The sequence below is a fragment of the Microtus pennsylvanicus genome, chromosome 9 (genome assembly GCF_037038515.1).
Source record: "Microtus pennsylvanicus isolate mMicPen1 chromosome 9, mMicPen1.hap1, whole genome shotgun sequence".
NCBI lineage: Eukaryota > Metazoa > Chordata > Mammalia > Rodentia > Cricetidae > Microtus > Microtus pennsylvanicus.
Window position 1 is genome coordinate 46,741,496 of NC_134587.1, and position 26,113 is coordinate 46,767,608.

The window sequence follows — 26,113 nt, forward strand, 5'->3', positions numbered from 1 at the left end:
CATACCTGGTCTCATGACTGGTATTTTCTATTTAGTGTGTTGAATAAAATCCATAGTTGTTCCACAATGGGGTGGTAATGGATCTAGGACTCCTTGAGAAGACCAAAATGCAAAGACACCTCAGTCTCCTATGCCAAGATATTTACCTATGACCTACACACAGCCTCCTGGATCCTTTCATCATTTTCAGGGTGCTCTTGCTACTCAATAAATCTCAGGAGTGATGTAGAGAGATGCTCTGCCTTGCTGTCTTGGGAATAACGACAGAAATAAAGTGTTTTTATGTCCAGTATGCATTTTTTTCTGTTCTGTCTTTTCTTCCTTCCTTTCTTTTCTTTTTTCTTTTTCTTTTTTGTTTTTGTTTTTTTTTTTTTTTTTGAGACACGGTTTCTCTGTTGCTTTGGAGCCTGTCCTGGAACTAGCTCTTGTAGACCAGGCTGGCCTCGAACTCACAGGGATCAACTGGTCTCTGCGTCCTAAGTGCTGGGATTAAAGGCATGCGCCATCACCGCCCTGACTTTGAACTTCTGATCCCCTCGGCTTCCCTCTCCACAGAGCTGGGATTCCATACATGTCTGTATCACCACACCCTGTTGTACTCATTTATTTTTGAAACAAGGGTCTTGCTACAAAGGTCAAGCTTTGCTGAACCTCACTAGGCAAGGCTGGTCTCAGATGAACAGCAGCCCTCCTGTTTCAGTTTCTCCAGTGTTGGGATTATGGACACGTGCCACTGTGCCTGGCAGGTTTATTTTAAAGAGGAGATACCATAAAAGTCATCATGGACACAAAGCAGTAAAAATGGGAAAGCATAGGAAAGGTGGTAAAACTCCCCAGAACCTCACTCCCCAGGCACTGGGCCTGGCATTCCAAGTTCCGCAGAAATGAGTTAACAGCCTTGGGAAAGCTAAGTACGCTCTCGGTCCCTCCTTTTTCTTATCTGTTAATTGGAGCAATAATAAGTGCTCCGGGGCTGGCATTAAATCAGACAAACCCAACCCACTAACATAGGGCTTGGTAGCAGGCAGAGCTGGGATTTAGCCTTTCAGAAAAATACTCAAGATGCTGTCCGTGGCTCTACTTTTTTTTCCTTTCAGTAACCGAACCCAGGGCCTCCCGCATAATAATCACGAATTCTACAACTGAACTATATCCCCCCCCAACAATTCTCTTTTATTATTGCTTTTGTTTCTTTAATTTTATTTTTAATTACCAGGGTATCTGGAATAAACAGGGAGAACTCCCTACTTTGCATCACACTAGTAACCGCGAGGGGAGCCATTCTCTCTCGCGGACCTTTTGTTTTGCATTCACACAAATACAAGGTAACACCCAAGAGGGGTAGTGTATGACGTCTTTAACAAAAGGGGTGAAGTATTCATACTGTGCATTTGTTATGAAACGGAGACAACAATGAGATACTTCTTTCTCCCTCCCCCCCCCCCCCCGCGCCCCCTCGGACACCGTAGAGCACAGCCCGGGCTGTCGGGCTGTCAGAAGGTTCTACGGCTCTGTGGGTAGAGGGGCAGGATCCAGGCTCGGTCCCTTTTTTGAGCCTTCCCTCCTGCTTGCCTTCCAGGCCCTAAGTCTGCATCCCCTGCCTACTCAAGAGCCGCGCCCTTCCCACCTCCCCTTCCCACTCTCACCCCAGAGCTCTCCCTGGGGTCCTCTCTCGGGAGCCCCTTCTCCCACTCCATCGAGGGCCTCTCCATGGCGGGGGTGGTCTCTACCCAGAGCCCCTCTCCATTGAGGTTCCTCTCTCCATCCTGTTCCTTCTCCACTTTTTCTCCATTTGAGCCATCTTCTCCGTTGCAGCCCCTTTCAACCGGGGCCCCTTCTCCACGGGGGATCCCTCTCTCTCCAGGTCCCTTTCCACCTAGGCCCCTTTCCCTCAAGATCCTGCACTTAGGTCTCTTCTCCACGTAGGACCCTTCTCCACCAAGGTCTCCCTCCATTTAGGCACCGTCTCCACCTAGGCCTCCTCTCCACCTAAGCCCCCCTTCTCTATCGAGGTCCCTCCCCACCGCGTCCCGGCTCCAGCCGAGCTAGCTTCCTCTCCATTGAGATCCCTCTCTTCCGCAGCCCCTCTGCACCGCGGCGGCCCAGCCCGCTCCCTGCACCCTCCCTCCCGGGACAGGGGCAGCGCGGCAGGGGGCGCTGCGCGGGCCACCGTGCGGGCGGCTGGCGGCGGGCGGGGGCGGCGCGGAGGCGGGGGCGGCGGCGGCGGGGGGCGGGGAGCCGAGCGCGGGCGGGAGGCGGCGGCGAGCCACAGCGCCGAGGCTCCAGCGAGCGCCGAGGAGCGGGAGGAGGAGGAGGCAGGAGCGCAGAGCGCCGAGCCCCGCGCCGCCGCCGCGCAATCCGCCGCCATCCGCCGCCCCCGCGCCCGGCCGCCGCCCGACCGCCATCGCCCGGGCCCGTCGCTCGCGGACGCAGACCAGGTGGGCCGGGGCCGGGGCTGCGCTTTGTCTCCACTGCCGTGCGCTGCGGCGGGCTCGGGGCTGCGGCCTGGTCGGCGCTCTGCAGCTCGCCATTGTTGTGTGTCCGCGGCCAGGGCGGGAGGACGGCGGGCCGGGCGGGGCCGGGATCGGATCGCGGTCGGTGTCCACGGAAGGCTCTCCTGCACCCGGGGACAGCGGCCTCGTAGGCCGAGGCAGGGGACGCGGGACCTTGAGGCCGCCCGGAACTGCAGGCCGAGCGCCGCCCCGGCTCGGGTGGGTTCGGCTGCGGGAAGTGGGGTGGTGTTTTCAGGGCACCCGGAGCCGCAGCTAAAAAATGTTTGCTAATAAACAGGATGTCGCTGCTCGGGGCCTGCTAGATTGATGATTTTTTTTTGTTTTTTTCTTCGCCTACCTTTTAAGAGAGAAACGCAGCCCTGTTGAGGTGGTGGGCCTCTTTGGAGAGGTTCTGCCTGCACAAAAGTGGACGCTGCTTTCCTTTCTTTGTAAATATCGTGGGGAGACGAAACCCACTGTTAGGCAAGAATAGGTGTCCCCCCCTGCCCCTCCAGGCAATGGTGAGCTTGAAGGAAGTGGGAGAAGGGGGGCGCCGATGCTCTCCGGAGTGTGTCATTTGCTAAATGGCTGCCTGGGAGAAGCCTTTATAAACGCCTGTCTTTTGCAGCACAGTTAAAATTTACCTACGGTTTTCTTTCCTGGAAAGGTTAGCGTGTATTTTCGGTGTGTTGTCTATTTTATACATCTCCTTTGGGCTTTCAGTCCGTCCGTTTGAAGCCTTGGCGTCTTTTCGTGGCAGTACAACTGCAGGGGCTCGTATTGTATCGTAATGTCTGCACCGTTCTGCTGCAAGCTGGGACCTGAGGGGTACGGGCTGTAGAATGGGATACCTGCTGCCACCACCTCCAAACCCAGGGAGACATGACTTGGCATGCGGTCGGTGCTCTTTGGTTACGGTGTTGTCAACCTAGGATAGAAGGTTGGCCACTTGTGGTGTCATCCATGCCGGAGCGTGCCACAGGTGCTGACTTTGGAGTGGCGACATTGGAGAAGGGATGCAAAACATTGGGTGGTGTAGGAGTTCCAGGTCAGCCTGGCCACATCGCGAAAACCTAACAAAATACTCGCGTTATTTAGTTGCTTGGTCAGTGTGGGCTTCTGTGGGGAATGAGCTTGGGAAGGCATGTGTAGCCCACAAGAACCTGCTGCCTCTCTAGTGCAGGGCCTTTGTAGTGGTTGCCGGGTTTCAGAGGGCTGGAACCCTGGGAAGGTAACAGCCTTCCTTGGGGATAGGCAAGTAATTGTTTGGGAGCCTTCAGCTTGTTCAGGCAAGTGAGCCTTTGGAGCCCTGCTCAGGTACCCTTGAGTTACTTGAGTCTCTGAGCCCCAGCTCTTGCATCTATAAAATGGGAATAATTACGGCTGCTCGTGCATCTCGTGGGAGCCGCAGGTAAGATTCAACAGCAGAGCGTGTCCATCGGTGGGAAGGTGGTACGCAAGCATGTTCTTGTGGTTCCTTGGTTGTATTGGTCCCTTTTAATTCCTTGCTTTTGTCCTTCTGTTGTGTCTTCTGCGGTGGTGACCGTTTTGATAGTCTATATTACCCTCGTGCCTAAAAGCAGTGGGCTGAGGGAGCCCAGCCAGATTCCGAGGTGGCTGGGAGACCATGGAAGGACGGAGGATAATACACGGAGGGTGGGAGGGAACCAGTATTTGTCTCACTGAGTGGTGACTGAGGCCTAGTTTGAGGACTAGTCCTGAGTAACTCCTTCGTCCCCTTTGGATAAACAGTGACTTGCATCCGGGAGGGGGTGGGGGGGATTGTCTCACTTGGTTTGGCTTAATCATCTTGTTTCAGGAACTTCCATGCCCCCTCCAGGCCCTTTATTCCCCTGCCTTTCGGGAGGGGTGTTTGGCCTCCTTCACTGATCTGGTCCTAGCCTTCTGTGTCAGGGAAGACAGAGTCTGCTGTCCCTGCCTCCAAGCTTGAATTCGTTGTGCTGCTAGTGCCGGCACCCTGGTGGGGCCTGCCCTAGCCCTCCGCACTCTTCACTGGCTTGGAATGGGTGAGGGGAAATCCCAGCGCATTTACAGTCAAAAGCCTTGGAAAGTGGAGTTTCTGGAATGGCCGGTCAGAACTGGCTCCTGAGCCTTGGGCTTTCCTGAGGGATTTTTGTTTGGCCTCTTAACCGTCCTCCATCCAGTTTGACACACACACACCACCTTTTCTCTGAAAGATTATTTTATTATACTTTAAGCTTTCCCCCCCTTTCCTTACACAAAGTACCAACTCAAGTTGCCAGTGGCTGTGGGTTGGTTACCACTCCCATTGTTCGTTCTACCTTTTAAGATTGAGCATTTTGGTGTTTGTTTCTATTTTAAACCGGAATAGGCTGGGAGGACCAGTGCATGTCTTTCTGAATTGCATACCGAGGCTCCTGTGCTGTCATATGTCTGGATCGTGTTACAGGCTAGCAGGTATTAATAGGGCCTGCCCAAAGCAGACCTTAAAACATTTTTCTCTTAGAAAAAGAAGGAAGGAAGAAAATGGCCAGCAGACGCTGCTGGGTTTTGTACTGTGAGCTTGTTACTTTTGGTTTTGAAATGAATATTGTATGCAATGGCAGGACTTAGTAAGTCTACGGCCATTTTTTTTCCCAAATCATAGTCAATTGTATTTATTGTGTGTGTCTGTTCATGTCCCATGGTACCCTAGTGGTGGTCCTAGGCAACCTGTGGGAGTTGGTTTCTCTCCTTATATTCAAAGTCAGGCTGTCGTTGTTGTTGGTCACCCTTCCCAGGAGCCATCTCTCGTACCTTTGTGTTTATTAGTATTTTATTATTTGGGTTTGCTAGACTGGGGATCATTTGGATGGGGCCACACATGGCCTCTGTTGTGTGATGCTGAAAGCCTTGGAGAAAGGTGGTCAGCTTTCCAGAGCAGGAATATTGTTTACGATGAGCCTTTAGGTCTCACAGGGCCCCCTTTGGCCTCCTCACCTGGGAGCTGGCAAACCTGGGTCTCACCGCAGGTGATGCCACTGTTTGCACCAGCGGGCCCGCGGGAAATCTGTGTGCCAGGAGGGTGTTTGCCTTGGTGACTTGAGTCGGAGCCTCGCTTGAGCTTTGTTCTCAACTGCACTTTTTTTTTAATCCTGTGCTAGCTGAGAAGCGTGATTCCCAGACCTTCTCCAGTGCCTTAGCAGTGCTGGCCTGTGAAGCGGCTCGTGCAGTGGAGGTGGCTGGCCACGCAGGGTGAAGTCCACCTCGATTGTGTGCCTATTGTCTGAAGTGTTTGCCTCTGTGCCTCTCTGCAGCCAGCCTTGGTCCTCTATCACTCCTTCCGGACCATTGCCGCCTTTCTTTGTGGTGCAGGAGAAGCTGAGGTGTTGGGAGAAGCCGAGTTGATTACGTTTTCAGTTCTCCCGTCCTGCATCAGATACTCCGTGGTCACTTCTTTCCCTGCCATTGTGTAAGGCCCTTTAAATAGCGTTTCCAAACCCTATGATTAAAGTGAAATTCCTGAGGAAAAAAAATAGAAAACACTGAGAAGGATTAATGAGGAAATAGGGATGCAAACCATCTCTCCTCTCCACTAGACTGGAGAACCAACAGGAATATGTTGGCACCCTTACACCCAGAACATTCCACATACATTGTGCACAGTGACAGCTTGGTTCTTCCTCTGAGTGTTGTATTCCATGCATCTGCCGTGATTTATTTAATCTTGCAATTTGTTAGGCAATTTGATTGTTACTCACTCCCCCACCCCCAAGACATTCCTCTCTGTTCTTATCTCTGGCTATCACTCCCACAGTGGGATTTCTGAGGTCAAAGGGTGTGAGGACTGTTCTGGTTTTCTTCTCGAGTTTTTAGTCTGACCTTCCTCTTCCTTAGGTTCTGGGTGGCTCTATCTGGAACAGGGGCATTTTATTTTTTAAGGTTTATTTTGTTTAATTATGTGTATGTGGTATGTGTACAGGACTGCAGTGCTCACAGAGTTCAGGAAAAGGTGTTGGGTGCCCTGGAGCTGGAATTACAGGTGATTGTTAGCAGCCTGACGTGGGGGCTGGGAGCCTATCTTAATGCTTCCCCACCTCTCCAGTCCCTGGTTCAAGGGCTTCATCACAGACTGGATGGAGTGTAGACAGGGCACTTGTCTCAAACCTCCAATTGTTCTGGCGGTATGGCAGGAAGCCCCTCCCAAGAGACTTTGGGGACCGCCCCAACCTGTCATTACTTTCTTTTTTTGGTATGTTTGGATTGAAGTTGTGAGCCACCGCCTCCCCAGGGGTGGGGTGGAGTGGGTAGTGGTTTCTGTTTGAGAGAGTCTCTCTTTGTAGCACTCTGATGAGGCCTGGAATAAGCAATGTAGCCCTGGCTGGCTTCAAACTCACAGAACTAGGCATGGTGGTATAAGCCTTTAATCCCAGCAGATCTCTTTAATCCCAGGCAGATCTCTTGGAGAGCATGGCCAGCCTGGTCTACAAAGTGATTTCCAGGATAGCCAGGGTTACACAGAGAAGAAACCCTGTCTTGAAAATAACAAAAAACCAAACCAAAACAAGCAACAGAAATCCCCAAATCTCATAGAGATTTTGCCTTTTCCACTGCCTGAGTGCTGGTGATTAAAGGTACTGGCCACCTTGCAGTCCCAGAGGGCCTTGGCCGGGCAACCTGCCTGCCTCCTCTTCCCAGGTACTGAGATTACAGTGTGCGCTACCATCTTGGTTCTGCTTTTCCTTATTTCACTTTTAACACTTGTAAACAAATTTTTAAAATAATTTTTGTTTTATTTTGTGTGTGTGGGTACAGTGTATGCATATGTACATGGATGTGCGCATGCTCGTGGAGGCTTGCAGTTGAGTTTGGTGTTTTCCTGGATCGCTCTCCACTGTATGTGTGGTGGCACAGCCGTTGAACCCAGAACTCACCGATCTGGCTAATCGAGCTACCTCGTGCAGGTGGACTGCCAAGCTCGCTTAGCTTTTATGCTTTTCATGCGTGCAGCAGGCACTCTACACACAACCATCTCAGCCCCTAAGCAGTTTTTATTGTGCTAAAAATTCATTGTTTGTGAGTGTCCAGGTCAGTGGCATGAGGTCTGGTGACAGGGACACACACTCACTACCAGCCATCTCCAGGCCCGTCATCCTGAACTGACACTTCCTCTTCCTCCCTGCATCGTCAGGCAGCCGCCAGCCTGCTTTGTGTCTGAGTTTGGCCATTCTGGGCACCTTGTATAAACAGGATAACCCACAGTTCATTTTATTCCTGGCCTACTTTATTAGCATGTTCACAAGTCTCATTCCATGTTGTAGTGTTTCTGAGCTTTCTGAGGCTGAGACAGGAGGATCAAGAATTTCATTGTGGTCTGGGCTGCAGAGCCAGACCCTGCCTTAAAAACAAACAGTAGGATGGCCAGATGGCCCAGCACGTAAAGGTGCGTGCACCTGACAGTGCAAGCCTGAGGACCTGAGTTCAAATCCAGGTAAAACTAGGAGCGAACCAAGCCTCCAGAGTCGTCCTCTTGAGCACCACACACACACACACACACACACACACACACACACACACGAGAGGCTGCCCCACCCCTCCCCTCACACTTTTCTGCGTGCATATGTACTACATTTTCTTCATCCATTTCTCTGTAGTGCACAGCTACCCTGGGTGTGTGCTGTTGTTTCCTGTGTAAATGCTCTCTGTGGTCACCTGTAAGTGCGATGAGCCCAGAGTCAGGCTCAAGTCAGCCTGGGAAAGTTGGGGTGGTGGTCTGCAGTTTGGCAGAATTGAAATAAGCACCCACTTGGAAGTAGTATGCTGAGGCCCCAGGGTGTTTTATGTTGAGATGGGTACTGAGGCCATTCGAATATGGACATTCTCTAAGTGCTCCACCTCCCAGCATGCCTTGGGGCATGGCTTTGTATGGATGATTGGATAGGAGAAGGGGTCTGTGGCCAGCGCCCTTTTCCAGGTCTCCTCTTTGTGTTCCACGGAGCTTTTTGGGCAGGTGGTGTTTACAGACCGTCCAGAGCTTAAAGAACAGCTCTGTTCCCACAAGGACAGAAAATACAGTCCTGCCTGGGAGGGACCAGGTCCCTCCTGGCTGGGTGACCTGAATGGGCTCAGTGTTTAGAAGTCACTAGGGAGAGCAGGGGTGTTTTGAGACAAAATATGACATTTTCTGGTGTTTGTTTCCCCGATAAATTAATTACAAAAGTGCGTACGTGTGCATGCAATACTGGTTTAAACAAAAGAAGGAAAAAGTGAGTGAGCGCAGAGAAGCGCACGCACGCTGTTTACAGTTTGCACTGTTGATGGCGGTGCTGGGGTGCAGCGGGGTGCAGAGTGTAGGTGAGCTCACACCAGGTCCTGGGTTTTTTTTTTTTTTTTTTTTTTGCAGCTTTGGTGCCGTTCTGGAACTAGCTCCTGTAGACCAGGCTCTGGCCTCGAACTCACATAGATCTGTTTGCTTCTGCCTCCCAAGTGCTGGGATTAAAGGCGTGCGCCACCTCCGCCCGGCTCTGTATTTTATTTTTTTGAGACAGGGTCTTGTGTTGCTTAGGTTGGCCTTTGATTCATTAGGAAACCGAGGACGCTCTTGACATGGTTGTGACTTTACCACACCTAAAGCATAGAGTGACTGAAGAAGCAGATCTGGTAAGACCTGGGGCAGTGGGGGGTTAGGGACTGGGCTGCAGCATGCCCAGAGGAGGCCTTTCAGATGTCAGGTCAGTGCTGTCATCTCTGCTGCTGCTTCTGTGAACTCAAACTCAGGAGTTTACTGGAGGAGAGGCATGGCCGCACCCCGCCTGTGCCCTCTGTGGTGGGTGCAAGATCTACTTTGGGGTCCACTACCTTCAAGTCCAGAGTACTTTAAGCTGATGGCCTGTGCCTGGTTGTTTAATCTTTTTGCTCTGCGCTGCTTGGCTCTAGAATGCTGCAGCAGCTCCTTCCTTCCAGTCTGGAGGAGAGGATGTGGAAGGTCACGTACCTAGGTGTTTATAAGGCACCTGGCACGAGGCAAGCGGGCTCTCAATAAACAGAGCTATTAATGGCCCTGAATTCAGCACTCAAGGAGGGCCCAGGGGTTTGGAGTAGGCAGGCTGCACACTTGGGACTCATCTGTTTACTAGATGCTGAGGCTTCTAATTGTGCTTAGACCTGGATCCAACAGCCACTCCACACTCCCTTTTCCTCCAGGGCTCAGACCCCTTAACCTACATTTGCCTTGCTGGGAAGCAGGTGCCCTTGGGCTCTTTCTGCCACTCACATCTCCAAGAATTCCACTGTTGTCTTTTCCAGCCAGTAAGGGTGTTTGACCACTGGCTGGCCTCTTGGTGGGGTCTTTTTCTCTTGGAGAGAAAGTGAAGGCGGTTCTGAGGCCCCCCCCAGTTCTGGCTGTGCGGCCTTCCCGCCCACCTGCAGTAGGCTGTGGACACAGGGCCTGTTAGTCCTGGGAGACTCAGTTTCTCTGCTGCTGTGTGAGGATGCCGCTGCCTCATTTCCCCAGCTGTGGCACTGCACTGGCGCAGAGTGACTGCACTGGCACAGGGTGGAAACCAGGCCACCCAGCGGTGTTATGTGGCGTGGGTTCTGCATTTTGTACTTCAAAACACCAATGCCCCCAAAGCAAGGCATCAGTGAACATCCATGCTTGTGACCAAAGTCTAAGCACTTGTATAGCATGGGAAGTAGAAAGTGAAAGTCATTGCTTCCTCCCTGCTGATCCTCCTCACACACAGCCAGAGGAGTCCTGTCCTAAGAGCAGCCCCCAACAAGGCTGTTCTGTGCCCGGGACACCTGGCATGCTCCTGCCTGCCCACATGCAAAATGCCTGTCAGACGTGGCTCCCTGGGGAAGAGGCCGCTGTGCTGCTCTGCATCCTGGGCGGATCATGGAGCTGGGCTAGCGACGCTGACTGGGAACAAAGTAGAGATTTAATTAGCTGAAGAGCCCTGCACTCCTGAGACCTCAGCTCACCAGCCCTGCACCCCTGAGACCTCAGCTCACCATTTATTTGTTGCTGACACTCAAGGCCCAGGGAATGGAACAGGGTGGGCCGAGTCTCCAAGCTGTGGACTGGTTAGGATAAGATTTTTTTTTTTTTTTTGGTTCAGGCAGCTGTGATGGGGAGTTGTTTGTGGGATAAATGTTTTTGAGCGAATGATGTGATATTTCTTCCTTTTTCCTCTTCCTAGACGGTTTCTCGGTGCAGCCCTGGCTGTTCTGAAACTCTGTAGACCAGGCTGGCCTTGAACTCAGAGATGTGCCTCTGCCTCCCCAATGCTGGGATTAAAGGCATGTGTCACCAAACCTGGCTGTGTGGTGTTTTTTTGTGGGTTTTTTTTTTTTGTGTGTGTGTGTTTTTAGACAGGGTTTCTCAGTGTGTAACAGCCCTGGCTGTCCTAGAACTTGCTCCATAGACCAGGCTGGCCTTGAACTCACAGAGGTCCTCCTGCCTCTGCCTTACAAGTTCTGGGATTAAAGGCATATGTCACCACCACCTGGCATAATATTTCCTTTTAAAGACTTATTTATTTATTGGTTATTTTTTGAGACAGGGTTTCTCTATGGGGCAATCCTGCTGTCCTGGAACCAGGCTGGCCTTAAACTCACAGAGATCCACCTGCCTCTGCCTCCCCCAGTACTGGGATTAAAGGCGTGCGCCACCACCGTCTAGCTGTTTGTTTTTGTTTTTGTATACGTATATTGCCTGCTTTTAAGCCTGTATATCGCGTGCGTGCAGAACCCAAGGAGACCAGAAGGTGGCGTTGGATTGTTCTGGGACTGGTGTTACAGAAACCTGTGAGCTGCTTTGTGAGTGCTGAGACCCAAACCTGGTCCTCTGCAAGAGCAGCACCTGCTTTCACCCGCTGAGCCACCTCTCCATCCCTGGCTGTGGTGTTTCACGTGAATAAGTAGGATTAGGTATATCAGGGCTCATGGTTTGCTGGACCCATCAGCATCCTTGGGGAATGGCTGGCCCTTATAGTAAGTTTTCTCCATCATTTTTCCTTCTGACCTGGTCTTGTCTGTTGGGGAGCCCACTGTGTGGATTCCCTATATAACCCTTTGGGGATCAGTGAGACTAATTCAGCCCTTTTCCCCACCCCCACCTTCAGAATTTTACCTTTCTTTTAAGAGAGGGGAGACCTTGTGGGGGCTGTTTGGGCACTGCCACCTTGGCTCTGAGGACAGCCACTTCCACAGCCCTTTGAGTTGTCCTGTGCAGTCAGAAGTGTTCAGCTAGCCTGGTAGGTGGGGCCTCACTCAAGTTAGATGGAGCTCAGAATGGCCAGCTGAGAAGGAGTCTCCTTAGGGATTTTTTGTATTTTTTATTTTTTTTAATTTCACTGTAGAACCCTGACTGGATTCAAACTCAAAGCAGTTCTTGGGTCCGCCTCTGCAGTGCTGAGATTATAGGTGTGTGCCTCTATATCCGACCCCTTGGGGCGTCCCATGGCAGTCACCATTGCCAGCTTCTGCCTCTTCCGGCAGTGCAGCAGTCTGCCATGCAGAAAGAATGTGAGGTTTTGCTTTGTTTTGAGCGGACTGTGCTTTGCATCATCCCCAGAATTCTTAGTGCCACTCCCCACCCGCTCCTGCCTTCTTCAGTACTGTGAACACAAGTTAAAACGTGGTTCATTGCTAGGCGGGCGGTGATGGCCCCTACCTTTAACTTTAAATCCCAGCATCCTGGAGACAGAGCTAGACGGATCTCTGAGTTTGAGGCCAGCCTGGTCTACATGGCAAATTGTAGGATGGCCAGGGCTGCACAAACAACCCATCCCAAAAAAACAATAAACAAACAAACAAACGGTGGCTCGGAGGAATGTCAGGTGGTGCACAAGTACTGGTCCAGGTGTGTAAGGTGTGGATGCTGTCCAGGAGCCCGGCCGTGGGTGGAAGAGAGCCCGTTCCCACTGGTTGTCCTTTGGTGCGCACATGCACACACACACATCAAAAATAATAAATAGATAAAGCTTAATAAAAATCATGTCTTTTGAGACACGGTTTCAATGTGCGTCCTTGGCTGGTCTGGAACTTGCTCTGTAGACCAGCCTGGCTAGAAACTCAGAGAGATTGCCTGCCTCTGCCTCCTGAGTGCTGGGATTGGTGTGCATACCATTACTGTAGCTGTCTGGGGAAAAAAAATTTTTTTTAAGCCACAAAAGTTTGCTTTTGCTCTCAGGTTTGAACTTAGGTCTGATATCCTGCGTGTTAGGTAAGCAATCTACTCCTGAGCCACACCCCAGTCCTGGCTTCAACTTTTATTCTATTCTGTAGATGTAGAAAGTTACTAAATTATCTTATAGCAGGCGTCCATCTCCTAATGATATTCTCTAGTCGTCTAAGAAATAGTTTCCCAGGGTAGCAGATAAAGGCTCTTACAGCAAGTGAGCCTAGGGGTGGTTTGAGACAGACTGTCTCCCTGGTGGGAGCAGCCTGGGCTTTTAAAAAATTTTTATTTTCCTTGACAGGGTTTTTCTGTATAGCCCTGGCTATCCTGGAACTCTGTAGACCAGGCTGGCCTCAGCTCGGAGATCTGCCTGCTCCTGCCTCTCAGTGCTGGGACTAAAGGCTTGCACCCCCACCGCCTGGCTGCGGCATTCTTCTTTCTTTCTTGTAGCCCAGACTGGCCTGGAACTAATAGCAATCCTGCTGCCTCAGCTTCCTTAGTGCTAGGATCATAGATAGGCATGGGCATCATACTTGGCTTCTATTTCGTTATTTTAGTCTCTGTGGTTGGAGATCTTATTTGCTTTTCTGAATTTGGGACTTTCCTTCGAATCTGTGAGGGCTCCTGTCTGAACATGTCTGTGCTCTGCTTTGTGAGCTGCTGTTTTCTCTTGTACCAATTTGAATGGGCTCTATGTACCAGGCTGTGGAAACTTAAGTATATTTTTTCTCTTGTGTTTATGACTTCTATCTTTAAATTGCTCTGCATTTTTAGGTTCATGTCAGTTACATTCTTTTGTGTGTGGATTGTTCCCCACCTTTGTGGGTTTCATCCATGTAGCTTTGTATTTATTTGTTCTCGCTTCTGAATAGGTTTGGTTCTGTGAATACAGAGCTTGCCCACTGTAGCAGTGATGGGCATCTGGCCTATTGCCGTTTAGCTGCTCCAGATCACGAGGCTTCTACAGTCTTGGATGTGTGTGTGTATGTGTGTGTGTGTGTGTGTGTGTGTGTGTGTGTTTGCGCGTGCGTGCATGCACGCGTTCTGTCAGTCATAGGCAGGGCTGTGGCGGTGTTGCAGGTGCATTCCCAGTCGCGGCTTGGTTAGTGCAGTGCTGGCAGTGTGGGAGCTGTCGTGACCTCACATGCTTACCAGCTTGTGGGTCCTTTAAGGGTGTAATTTCTGCCTAAACTGATCTCTAGATTCATGTAATTCCAGGGACAGTCCCAGCAGGCTTTTCTTCTCCTGTTGACATTTGTTTGGAAATAGACAAAGCGATTTTCTCACATTTCTTTGAAAATGCAAAAAGCCAAGAATAATCAGGGCATTCCTGAAGAACGTAGCTGAGGAACTGTCTCACCAGCTATGGAGATTTCACCAAAGCAACAGTAATGCGGGTGTTGACATACAGGCAAAAGGGACAGTCCGGCGAGGTGATGGGAAGGAGCCTAGAAACAGGTGCCTTTAGATAATCTGGCTGTCTCCCTGGACTGTAACATACATACCTGTGGTGAGTTACTCTGCCTGTGTGCTGGCTGTCTCCCTGGACTCTTAACATACCTGTGGTGAGTTACTTAACAAGGAGAAAGCCTTACTTTGGCCCTCAGTTTTTCAACTTCCAGTCCATGACCTTGTCCATGACCCTGTGACTAACCTGCGCTGTTGCTGGGAGAGTGTGACTCTCTACTCCTCACCTACCAGGGAGTGAAAAGAGAGAGGAAAGCTGGGCGTGGTGGCGCACACCTTTAATACCACTGCAGGTAGGCGGATCTCTGAGTTTGAGACCAGCTTGGTCTTCATAGTCAGTTCCAAGACAGCAGGGCTGTTTGGAGATCCTGTCTTAAGAAGGATGGGGAGACTAGGGCCCCACAGTCCTTTACAGGTGTGGCTCATTTGATCTGAGGACCAGCTGTTAAGCCCCACTTCTTAAAGGTTCTGCCATCTCCTGTAGTGCCGTCTTGGGCTGGGAGGTGGGGATGGCATCAAGGCTTTGCTACCTAGGGGCAATAGCACCCTGGAGCCCCTGTCCTGGTCTTGGTTGGGCTCTTTCCCCGCAGCGCTGCTGCTGTCTTGCCAGGTGTGTGTGGCTGTCATCCTGGAGCCTGTCTTTGTCTTTTGAGCCCGTATTTTCTAGATCCTATGTGTGTGTCATTTTCAGAGACTCCAGCATCCAAAGGCAGCAACTGTCTTAGACAGTGAGGATGTTTTTTTCATGTGAGAAAGGTTAAGTCCAGAAGCAGGCCGCAGAGGGGTTCACTGGCCCAGTGCTTCTGCCCCTGGGGACTTAGCGCTCTGATTTGTCACTAAAACCTAGGGACTGAGTCCGTCATTGGTGGGCTGGACAGAAATGGCTTGGTGATGTTGGCTGGTGTTTGATTAGAGGGTACCCTGCGCACCTGAGGGGGTGAAGGAACCTGTGGGCCTTGTGTATGAGTCTGGAAGGTGTTTTTTCCTCCCATCTGCTGACTGTTGGATTCATCACCGGCCCGAGTGCTGCTGCAGGATGAGTTCAGGGGTGGGCCATGGGGGGCGAGGCAGTCATGGCTGCAGGAGTGTGACGTCAGTGCCAGGGCTCAGAGGGAGGTGGGCTCTGCGGCTCAGCTCACTTTCTCATTCAGTCCAGCACCCCAGCCCATCACCCCACTCCCCAGGCTGCTTTCCATAGTCAGAAACTGTTCCAGGCTGGGACTCATTGCTTCCTTTCATTTTAAGGGGGGTAGTGGGTGGAGACAGACTGAGAAAAACCTTTCTCCTAACATCTGGGATTTTATGTGCATCGTGTGTTCTTTCTGTGCCCTTCATTCGTCTCTGATTTCTTAACTCTGGGGATTTTTCTCGAATATTTTTCTTTGAATTTTTAATTTTATGGTTTCTTTCACACTTGAGAGAGAGGGAGAAGGTGATTATTTTGCTGGGGCGGACTCCTGCATTGCTGGGACATGGGGGGAGGACACAGGTAGTAGGTCCTCCTGGCTTCCTTTTTTTGCTCAGCACTCTGTCCAGCCCCCATGTCCTTGGGCCTTTCTTAGCCTGTTTATCCAGTGGGGAATCAGGCTGACACACTTGTTTGGTCCTCTTCTTTCAGGGTTAGGCACCACTCCTGGCACCCCGGGGTGCTCCTTCTGAGAGTAAGAAGACGGTCCCCTCTGCAGCCGTGGAGCATGGCTGCTGCTGCCAGAATTGCCCCTCAATCTCAGGCTCTTTACTCACTCTCATTTTGGAGGGTTCTAGAAGAGTGTGTGGTCCTTGAGCAGAACGCCCCTGGGGGTCTGGATGGTGTTTTTTGGAGTCCCGCAGAAGAGGACTATGTGGACTAGTGGCCGTTCTGTAGATGTGTGCACACGTGTAGGTGACACAGACATTGGAGTGTTTCTGTGAAATTGTCTCTCTGATGCCTCCTCTGCATTTCCCCTCTGGTCGTGGTTCTGACTGTGAGAGGATCTCCTGCCGCTGAGCATTCTGGTCCCAGAAGGAAGTCGTTGTAACAGTCTCCTTATAACGCCTACACCGCCCCTCTAAGGAGAGCCCTAGGTGGATAGCAGTCGAAGTCTTCCTTAGCTCTGTGTTCATTTGGGGTGTCAGCATGTCACCTGGCCACTGACTCTGAAGTTGCCATCTGTCCCCATCTCCCTGGCTCCTCTCATGCCCATGTTCTGGCAGAAAAGCCTTTGCAGGGGATTTGTCCCCTGCCAGAGGCCCCACTTTACCTCCGTGAGGTGGAAGTTAGCAGAGCAAGCCAGGCTGTTCCTGGGGCATCATGGGAGTACTCTTGGGCTCTGCCCTCCATGCTGGGTTGGGTTGAATGAGGAAGCAGTGACTGGACAGGCTAGAGAAAGTTGCTTCCTGCCCGAGGCCCACAAACCTCATTCCTGGCTGCCCAAACTCCAGCTTGCTCTGGGTGACGTCATCCACAGAGAGGCTCTCCGTGTAAACAGTCACAGCTGGGCCACTCGGGGACAGCTGCAGCTGGCCGGATGGCAGCCGCTGAGTGTCTCTTCAGTTTCCCATCCGCATGTGCGCACATGCGCACACACAGCGCAGATTTGTTTAGAACTTGGGTGCAATGCTTTGTGAGCTTTATGGATGATGGTTTTCTTCTCCAGAAATTATTTGTGTTTGTGTTTTGAGGCGGGGTTTCTCTGTGTAACAGTTTTAGCTGTCCTGGAACTCACTTTGTAGACTAGGCTGGCCTTGAACTCACAGAGTTCCACCCACCTCTGCCTCCTAAGTGCTGGTATTAAAGGCGTGCACCACCACTGCCCAGTACCTTGGATTTCTTTTTTAAATTTTTTTTTCTTTCTGTGCTGGGAATGGAACTTAGGGTCTTGTGTGTTCTGGGCAAGCACTCTGCTGCTGCACTACAGCCAGCCCTCATTGAACCCTTGCAATGGGAACCCAAACCATAGTAGACCAGAGAGTAGTAACTGGAAGCAGGTCATTGACATCATGGGAGGGTTCCTGAGAATCCCGGCGGCCTGTTGCCTGGAAGTGAGAGATAAGGCCTTGTGCCTGGGAGCGGGATTAATTGTTTGTGTCTGTGTCTGTTCCGCGTTTGTGTGGTGCGTGCAAACAATTGTGTGGGCACCTGTGCTGCAGGGCTAAAAAAAAATCTTTCAAGCCGGGCTGTGGTGGCGCACGCCTTTAATCCCAGCACTTGGGAGGCAGAGGCAGGTGGATCTTTGTGAGTTTGAGACCAGCCTGGTCTACAAGAGCTAGTTCCAGGACAGGCTCCAAAACCACAGAGAAACCCTGTCTCGAAAAACCAAATAAATAAATAAATAAAAATAAAAAAAATCTTTCATTCTTTGCCTTAGGGCCTTGAGTCAGGGTCTCAAGGATCCAGAAGCTAGTCATTTGGGTTAGGGTGGCTTGTGAGTGAGTTCCTGGTCCTGGAATTACAGGCGTGTACAGCCATGCTTGGCTTTTGATGTGAGTGCTAAGGACACCCACATGCATGCATGAAAAATTTAAAGCTATCTCAAGTGTGCGTTTCATTTGTTAGTTAAAAACAAAAACCAAAAAACAAAAACCAAACAATGTTATGGAAAGAAACCCAGGCAGAGCCGGTGAGCGTCCATGCTTGTCCATATTCCCCTCATGTAGGAGCCTTGAAACTGGGGCAGTTTGATGGTGTTTAAGATGCAGTCACGGTGGACTGCTGATCTCAAGGGACGCCGGAGAATTACAGCACACAGGCTTCCGAGGACGCATAGGAGCTGTGCAATCTCAACCTGTGTCTCATGATTTCTGAAGGTGTACATGAGTGTGGGGACAGGTTCCCGGTGATGGAGGACAGGGCTGGGTAGCTGGAGCCCCAAGGTGGGGAAATGGAGGCCTCGGTGGCTACACAAGAGTCTGGAGAGAGCTGCTGAGAAGTCTGCAGGGTGGGTGCTGCAGTCCAGACAAACCAGTCGGCTTCTGCTGTGCATCTAGAACCCACGGAGAGACCTGGCTTGTGTTTGGTCTTTATGCTCCGTGTAACCCGAGGTTGGCCTGAAACTCTACATCCTCCTGCTTCAGCCTTAGTGCTGGACTTTGCAGATCACCGCCCAGCTCTTTTTTGTTCCTTAAAATAGAAGTGTGTGTGTGCGCGCGCGCTATGCTCCGCATCCAGCCTTGTGCTGGCTAGGCAGGTCTTCTGTCACTCAGCTGTCCTCTGACCCTTTCATTCTTTACTCACTCTCTGAGGAATCTGGTGTGGGGTGGAGGCAGGTTGCAAACGCTGTGTTTCAGAAAATGACTGGGGAGAAGTTTAAGGCACTGTGTTGTGTAGTCAGCCGGCCCTGAAGGTGAGTGGGCTGCTCTCAGCATGAGCTGTCTGCTATCCGCACTGTGGTCCTGTTGGAGGAAGGGGCCTGAGGATCAGGAATGGAGATCAATGTGTGGTCAGGCACGCGGAAGAGGCTTGTGAACTAAGTGCCGGAGGGTTGGGCCTGGGAAGAGGCTTCCTTTCTTTTTTTAGTTTTTGGTGCGTCTTTGGGCTTGGCGTCCTCTGTGGTATCTTATATCCTGTAATAAATCCTGGCTCATTAGGATCCCCAGATAGACCTGTTTCCTCACGTTTATTTTGAAGCTTTTTTTTTCTTTGAGACAGTGTTTCTTTGCAGCCCCAGCTGTCCTGAGTCTTGAATCTTGCTCTGCAGATCAGGCTGGCTTCGAACTCACAGAGATCTGTCCGCCTCTGCCTCCTGAGCGCTGGGATTAAAGGATGCACCACCACCGCCGGGCTCCCAATTTTATTTTATTTATTTATTTATTTATCTATTTATTTATTTTTTGCTTTTTCAAGACAGGGTTTCTCTGTGGCTTTGGAGCCTGTCCTGGAACTAGCTCTTGTAGACCAGGCTGGTCTTGAATTCACAGAGATCCGCCTGTCTCTGCCTCCCAAGTGCTGGGATTAAAGGCGTGCGCCACCACCGCCCGGCTCCAATTTTATTTTTTAAATCAAGTGTATGTCTGTGTGTTGTGTGTGGGTCTTGAGGGTTTGCACATGACCACCGTGCCTATAGAGGCCTGCAGAGGGTTAGCTCCTCCAGAGCTGGAGTTAGAGGTGGTTGTGAACCGCCTGCCATGACTGCTGGGAATTGAGTTCCAGTCCTTTTTAAGAGCAGTGTGCACTCAGCTGCTGAGGGATCGCTTGCTCATTCCTGCTTTTCTAATGCTGGGGTCTCGCTCTTGCTGAGTGAGGCCCTAGAGACAACACAAGGAGACTGGCCCATCCTGCTGTGTGTCTGACGAGCCTTCTATTTGGGGTTCATCTTCGTTTCCCTGTTTGACCTGTGCACCAAAGGGCAGAAAGCCATAGTCCTGTGTTCAGCCTAGCACCTGCTTTTGTGGATGAGGATTTTCTGCTCCCTGTGTTTGTTATTTTTATTTGTGATACTTACACGCCGTGGTGATGCATTGGGCAGGCCCAAGCAGTTCAACATTGAGGCTGAATGTTACTTGTTGTCTGGCCTTGTGTATAAGAAGTTAGGGGACTTCCTGCTGTTGGAGTACCAGATGGCTGCTCAGTGTGTCTGTGTTCCGCTGCACCAAGTGGTTCAGGGTCTGGAGCATTGAAGTGTCTGTAATAAACAATGGAATCTTTGTTTGTTTGTTTGTTCAAGACTGGGGTTTCTCTGTGAAGGCTTGGCTGTCTTGGAATTTGCTCTGTAGACCAGACTGGCCTCAAACTCAGAGATCCGCTTGCCTCTGTCTCCTGAGTGCTGGAATTGCAGTCATGTGCCACCACCACCCGGCTTTTTTAAATTTTTTGCTGCAACCCTTTAATACAGCTTCTTGTGTTGTGACCACAACCACAAAATTATTTTGTTGTTATTTCGTAGCTGTAATTTTGCTACTGTTTTGAATCGTAATTTAAACATCTGATGTGTGACCCCGAAAGGGTCACGACCCACAGGTTGAGAACCACTATCTTAGCAGTACCATAGTGAGGCACTGCTTTGTTTAACTATGTGAACCTATAGGGACATTTCTCATTCAGACCAGCACATGACCATGCCCCATGCCTAGCCAGCCTGCTGACCCTGCTGAGGAATCTTAATGACTGTGTTCCTGGTCCCTGTAGGTGTTTCCTGGATTGTTTGCTTACCTGCTCTCTTTCTGGGCAGGTCATGGTTTTGCCATCTTGTATGGTGATGGCCCCCCCCTTTTCTGTGGGTGCCTCTCAGCCGTGGCCTTGGCTGCACTCAGTGTATGGCTTTTCCAGGTGGCCACTGTGCTCTGAGCCGGCAGAGGTCCTTCACCAGTGTGGGTGATGCTGTTCTCGGTCCTGAGGGTGAAGACTGAGAAGGCAGGCCGTAGATGTACTAGTACCAGGGAGGCTGTGAAACGAATGGCCTTCCCTGAGGAAAGCCTGGATATGAAGCCAGGGTGTGGATTAGAGCTCTGTTTTGGGGTTCCTCATCCAGTGCTGTCACCTTGCAGGTGGCCAGTGCAGTGCCGGAGGTGACGGCTGCAACAGCCTTGCGTCTATGCCCTTGACCCTTTGACCTTTGACAAGATCTCTCTGTCCTGATGACTGGACGTGAACGCTTTCCTGTCAAACAGGCTGACATGGGTATCTTCTAAAAAGGGTGGTGGATAAAAAGTCCGGGGCACGTGAGTGCCCAGGGGGGTGCCTGGTGCTCAGGAATGCCCACGACTGCCATGATCAGCCTGAGTGCCCAGCTGTCGCTTCTCCCCACCAGCCATAGCCCATCCCAGATTGCCTGGCTGGTCATCTGACGCTGGCTTATACCCAAATGCGAGTGAAATTAATCCTGTTACCCGGAAATGGCTTTTGATGAAATAGTGTGTGGGGAGCCAGACCCTGTGAAGGACAGACAGCCGAAACCTGCTGGACAGGCGGGCCCTGTCTGGAGAGGCGTGGCCTGGGTGTCAGTGTCTTTGTTGGCTTTTGTTCCTGCCCAGCCTGGGCCTCTGCTATCTTTAGATCACGTGCCAAAGTGTGCGTACTTACTTAGATTTCTAAATGGCTTGTCCTTACTAGTTCTTTCTTTATAGCTGTCTTCATGAGGATTCCCCCCCCCCCTTCATCTGGCTAAAAGCAGCATTTTCTCTTTGCAGAGAGCATCTGGACCCTTTAGAATTGCCTAAGGTGGCTGCTGTGGGACAGGAGGGTCACAGGCTGGGCAAAGCACCTGCAGTTTCTCCCAGTTTCCCCTGTGGTATTGAAGTTCCAGATTAGATTTTGTTTGGAGATAAAAAGAGCTTGTCACCTACACAAAAGAACAGACGGCAGCAGACAGCTGTGGCTGGGAGCCAGGCTAGGCCACGTTCCCAGCCAGGACCCGGAGGATCTGGGCCAGTCCTGTCCCACAGACCCAGGTGTGAGTCAGGCTGTGGGGCCTTGGGCCCTGACCTGCCCAGCAGGCCTCAGCAGCTTCCTGAGTGACAGGCAGTGCCTGCCCAGGCTTGCTTCCTGCCATCCTGGCCCGCAGGCTGGAGGAGGGTGGAGGTGTGTGTGGTTGAGGAGAAGATGGGCAGCTATCTGGAGCCGATTAAAAGCCCACTCGTAGCCAGTGCTTCTGGCCTGTGCTGTGAAAACCAGCTGGCAGGCAGGAGAGCCAGGTGGGTGCAGGCTGGGCCAGGACCCAAATACCACAGGCTTTGGGCGAAAGATAAGTAATTTGGGGGGATTCTAAGGGCTACAGTTTCCTTCTGGAGTTGTGTTCAGTGGGTTATAGCTGACTGAAGGACCTTGGGTGCTCTGAGCAGGGGCTGTAGACTATAAATAAAAAACCAGGTGTAACCTGACTCCGAGTAGTAGGGATTCCTCTGGTGCTGTGTGCTGGGCGGACCACCTGCCACTTGTGTGGTCTTCACCTGGGATTATTGCCGGAATGTGTGCCAGGCCCTTCCCTTCCCCTGGGGCGTTTCCATAGCAACTCTTCCCTCCCCTTCCTGTGGGAAGAGATGGCTGGTTTGACACAAAGTAAGAGTCACATGGCTGTACTTGGCTACAGTTGGCCTGCACTTGAATGTTCTTGACCAGTTGTTCAGCAGTGAGGTGACTGAAGTCTGGCGGTACTAACGGAGTGGCCAACAGGTGCAGAATTGAGTGAGCTGGACCACACCCCACCCTGCTGTGCAGCGCTGGTGCAGCCCTGGTGTTCCCTGTGTTGAGCTTTACCCAGGGCCCTCCCTTCCCAGGCTCGGGATATTGCAGGTACACAGTGCTTTCGCGAGGCTGAATTGTCTGGGAACACACAGTTCGAGACAGACCTCCCAGATACTTGTAACTTCTCAAGAGCGGGCCTGGCTTCTGCTCTGGGACTCCTCGGGTGGGATGGGTGACAGTTTTAGTTAGTGCTGACTATCAGGTAGGCATGCTGAGGGTGTGTCTTTGCTCTGGGCCTAGTCACTTGCTGTCAAGCCTGAAGACCTGAGTTCAGTCCCTGGATTCTATTTGGTGTGAGAACTGAGTCCTGCAACTTGTCCTTTGACACAAGTATTTACTGGGTGGTGGTGGTGTTTGCTTTTAATCCCAGCACTCAAGTGGATCTGTGGGTTCGAGGCCAGCCAGGTCTATAGAGCGACTTCCAGGACAGCCAGGACTGTACAAAGAACGCTGTCTGGAAAAATAAATAAATGCTTTGGAGTGAAGCCAGCTACACTCACATAAGAACGACTGCAAAGGCCTCATCCACTTTTTACCAGTGTTCCTTTTGTTTCTGGTTTTTTTTCCCCCTTATCCTCTTTTTTTTTTTAATTTTTATTTTGGAGACAGAGCTCACTACAGTCTCAGATTTTAATTAAGAATTTACCAGATAATGCCAGGCAGTGGTGGGGCGCACCTTTAATCCCAGGACTTGGGAGGCAGAGACAGGAGGATCTCTGTGAGTTCGAGGCCAGCCTGGTCTACAGCATGAGTTCCAGGACAGCCTCCAAAGCTACAGAGAAACCCTATCTTAAAAAAACAAAACAAAACAGCAAAATAAATAAATAACTTTTAAGCTAATAGTGCTAAGTCTAGCCCTGCACACTGTGTGGCTGGGAAGGAGGTGCCCGGACAGGCTATCACTGGTCATTCTGAGTGACCAGAGACAGTTGTGGTCAGGGATCACAGAAATGTGGTAGCCATTCAGCGTGTGTCCTTGTATCAAGGCTAGAGCTGACTGTGAAGTGGGGTTGTGTCTAGCTTGTCCTCTCTTATGTTCCAGGGTTAGCCTGTGTTAGGTGTATGGAAGCATGAGCACATGTGTGTACCGACTTCTGTTTGTGTGGCATCTTACTATATATACTGAGTGGTTTGAAACAGATTTCTGCTCTTCTGGCTCTGATGTTTAGAAACCTGAGCTGTGTCTCCCAGGCCTGAGAAGCCAGGCTGCCGGCAGGGCTGCCTTGTGCTGGAGGCTCTAGGGCAGAATGCACTTCCTGTCCTCTTCCAGCCTTTGGAGGCCTGTGTTGTGCCTGTCACCGTTCTTCCTCTGTCTTCCCAGCTCTCTGACTGAGCCTCTGCTCCTGTTGTAGGACTCTCATGACCCCACGGGGCTTCTCACATCATGCCGCTGCATGCCACCTAGGACTTGGCTTAACCACACTGCAGATCCCTCTGCCACCAGGCTCTGGGCATAAGGACTCTTGGCTGAGGGACACACAGCACTGAACTTACCTGCACACAGTCCCTGTTTGTAATCCATCTTGCTGTTTCTGGACAGTGTCCTGTGACCGCTCCCTACTCCACCTTGCCCTTGGCGTTACATTTCTTTCCTCTTTTTTTTTTTTTTGAGACGGTTTTTCTGTTTATGTATCCCTGGCTGTCCAGGAACTCACTTGGTAGACCAAGTTGGCCTCGAACTCACAGAGGTCCACCTGTCTCTGCCTCCTGAGTGCTGGGATTAAAGGCATGTGCCATACCTGGTGGTATTTACATTTCCTTAAGACAAATGTTACGGAAAAACTAAAAATCTACCATTTTAGCTTGAGTGTACCCAGATAGATTATTGCTTGACCACGTTTCATTTTGGAAGTTACCCTATGAGGCAGGGTACAGGTCCCATCATGTGACCACCCCAAGGGTTCAGGGTCAGTCATCTGTCACATGCTGGTCTTTTTTTTAAAAAAATATTTATTTATTTATTATGTATACAATATTCTGTCTGTGTGTGTCTGCAGGCCAGAAGAGGGCACCAGACGTCCTTACAGATGGTTGTTAGCCATCATTTGGTTGCTGGGAATTGAACTCAGGACCTTTGGAAGAGCAGGCAATGCTCTTAACCACTGTGCCATCTCTCCAGCTCCTGGTCTTTTTTAAATAATAGTTCCAGTTATTTCTGTGTATGTGTGCGCGCACATGTGTATGTGTGTGTGCGTATGTGTTTGTGTGGATTGCACGTGTGCAGGTGCCCCTGGAGGCCAGGAAGTGGTGGTTGTAAGGCACAAGGCAGGTGCTGGGACCTGAACCGGGTCATCTGAAAGAACAGTGAGCACTCTTAACTGCCTGGCTATCACCCCAGGTTTTTGTCTGTAGCGGCAGGATCTTGAGGTTGACCAGGTAGACTCTGAAGCCTCAGTCTCCGGCTTCAGCCTCTGCATTGTGGGGGTTCCAGCATGCAGCATCACGGATACCTGGCTGTGTTGGGCCTTCTACCCAAGTCATCTCTTCTATTTCAATTACCAGTTTGAGTTGACAGATGTGTCTACTACCTAGCTCCTGTCAGTTGATAAGGAAATTCACTTTTTAAAGTTTTTTTTTTAGGTGTGAGTGTTTTGCTTATACGTTATATGTGTATTGTGTGTGTGCTTGGTGCCCATTGAGTCCAGAAAAGACTGTCGGATTTCCCTGGACCTGGTGCTGGGATTCAAACCTGGGTCCTCTGCAGGAGCGGTCAGTGATTGTAACCAGTGAGCCTTGCTTGGCAAGGCAGTTGTCTTGTTCTGGAATGTGGTGTGAGGTCTCAATACGTGTGCAGTGCATGACTGTTAGATCAGGGTGGCTAGCACATGTCACTGCAGAAACTGGTGTTTATTTGGGTAGGAGACTTCATATCCTCTGCCTGCTGTTTGAAATACTCCATTAATTGTTCACCCTAGCTCTCCTGCTCCTCTCCAGACTATTATGTTTACTTCTCCCTCCTCCCTCCCAGACTCCCTGGTAGACACGGCTTTTCTGTCTGTTTCTTTGAGATCAACTTTTATATGTTTATTTATTTTGTTTTTGAGACAGGGTTTTTCTATGTAGCCTTGGCTATCCTGGAACTCTCTGTAGACCAGACTTCTCTTTGCTCACTCAGTGAGATCCCCATCTCTGCCTTGTGAGTGCTGGGATTAAAGGCAAATACCACCACTGCCCAGTGTAATCAACTTTAGAAAAATTTTATGTTTATTTTGTACATTATTTTACACACGCATTGTGTGGGGAATATGTGGATTCAGAGGATAAATTGTGGGAGTTGGCTCTTTCCCCCCTGAGGATTCTGGGAGTAGAACTCAGGCTGTTGTCAGTCATGGTGGCAAGCACCATCTTGCCTCCATGTGTAGTAAGCCACCACATGTGAAATTTGTCCTTTGTCACCTGAATCTCCACACTTGACACAGTGACCTCCACTTCTGTCTGCAATGCTGCAAATGACAGCTTCATATTTTCTATGGCTAGATAATAGCGCATGCACACTTTGTCTGTCTGTCCACAAGATCCTGGTTGGCTGCCTTGGCACCGTCGCCTTGTACTCGGGCGTGGCCCCGCTGAGCACTCCAGCCATGCGCGGTAACCATCTGCACTCTTCCTTGGTGCCTCCAGCTCATGCAGCAGCTGCTGCTTCTCCGCACCATCTCCAACACCTGTGGGTTTTTTCCTTCTTTCTTTCCCATAATTAGTGATTGTGACGGGGTGAGAGGGTGTCATAGCAGTCAGTTTTGATATGCATTTCCCATTAATGGAGAATTTGGGGTCAACATATACTTGAGGTCCTGTGAAGTTCTGGTTACTCTGAAGTGGCTTAAATTCAGGTTCCTCTCTTAGAGGACTTGT

General features: G+C 50.7%; 1 protein-coding gene across 13 annotated transcripts in view; it reads left to right on the forward strand.

Moving 5' to 3' along the window:
• The first annotated feature begins 2,297 nt into the window (after window positions 1-2,297).
• The window catches only part of Prrc2b (proline rich coiled-coil 2B), an 80,769-nt gene continuing 56,953 nt past the window's right edge, over window positions 2,298-26,113 (forward strand). For 12 of the 13 annotated variants that reach the window (XM_075985793.1, XM_075985799.1, XM_075985804.1 and 9 more), the window contains exon 1: window positions 2,298-2,438. The gene's annotated coding sequence lies outside the window, so the exon portion shown is untranslated. Of the gene's footprint in view, window positions 2,439-2,583; window positions 2,712-26,113 lie in introns of those variants that run through there. The other variant, XM_075985794.1, reaches the window with a different exon arrangement.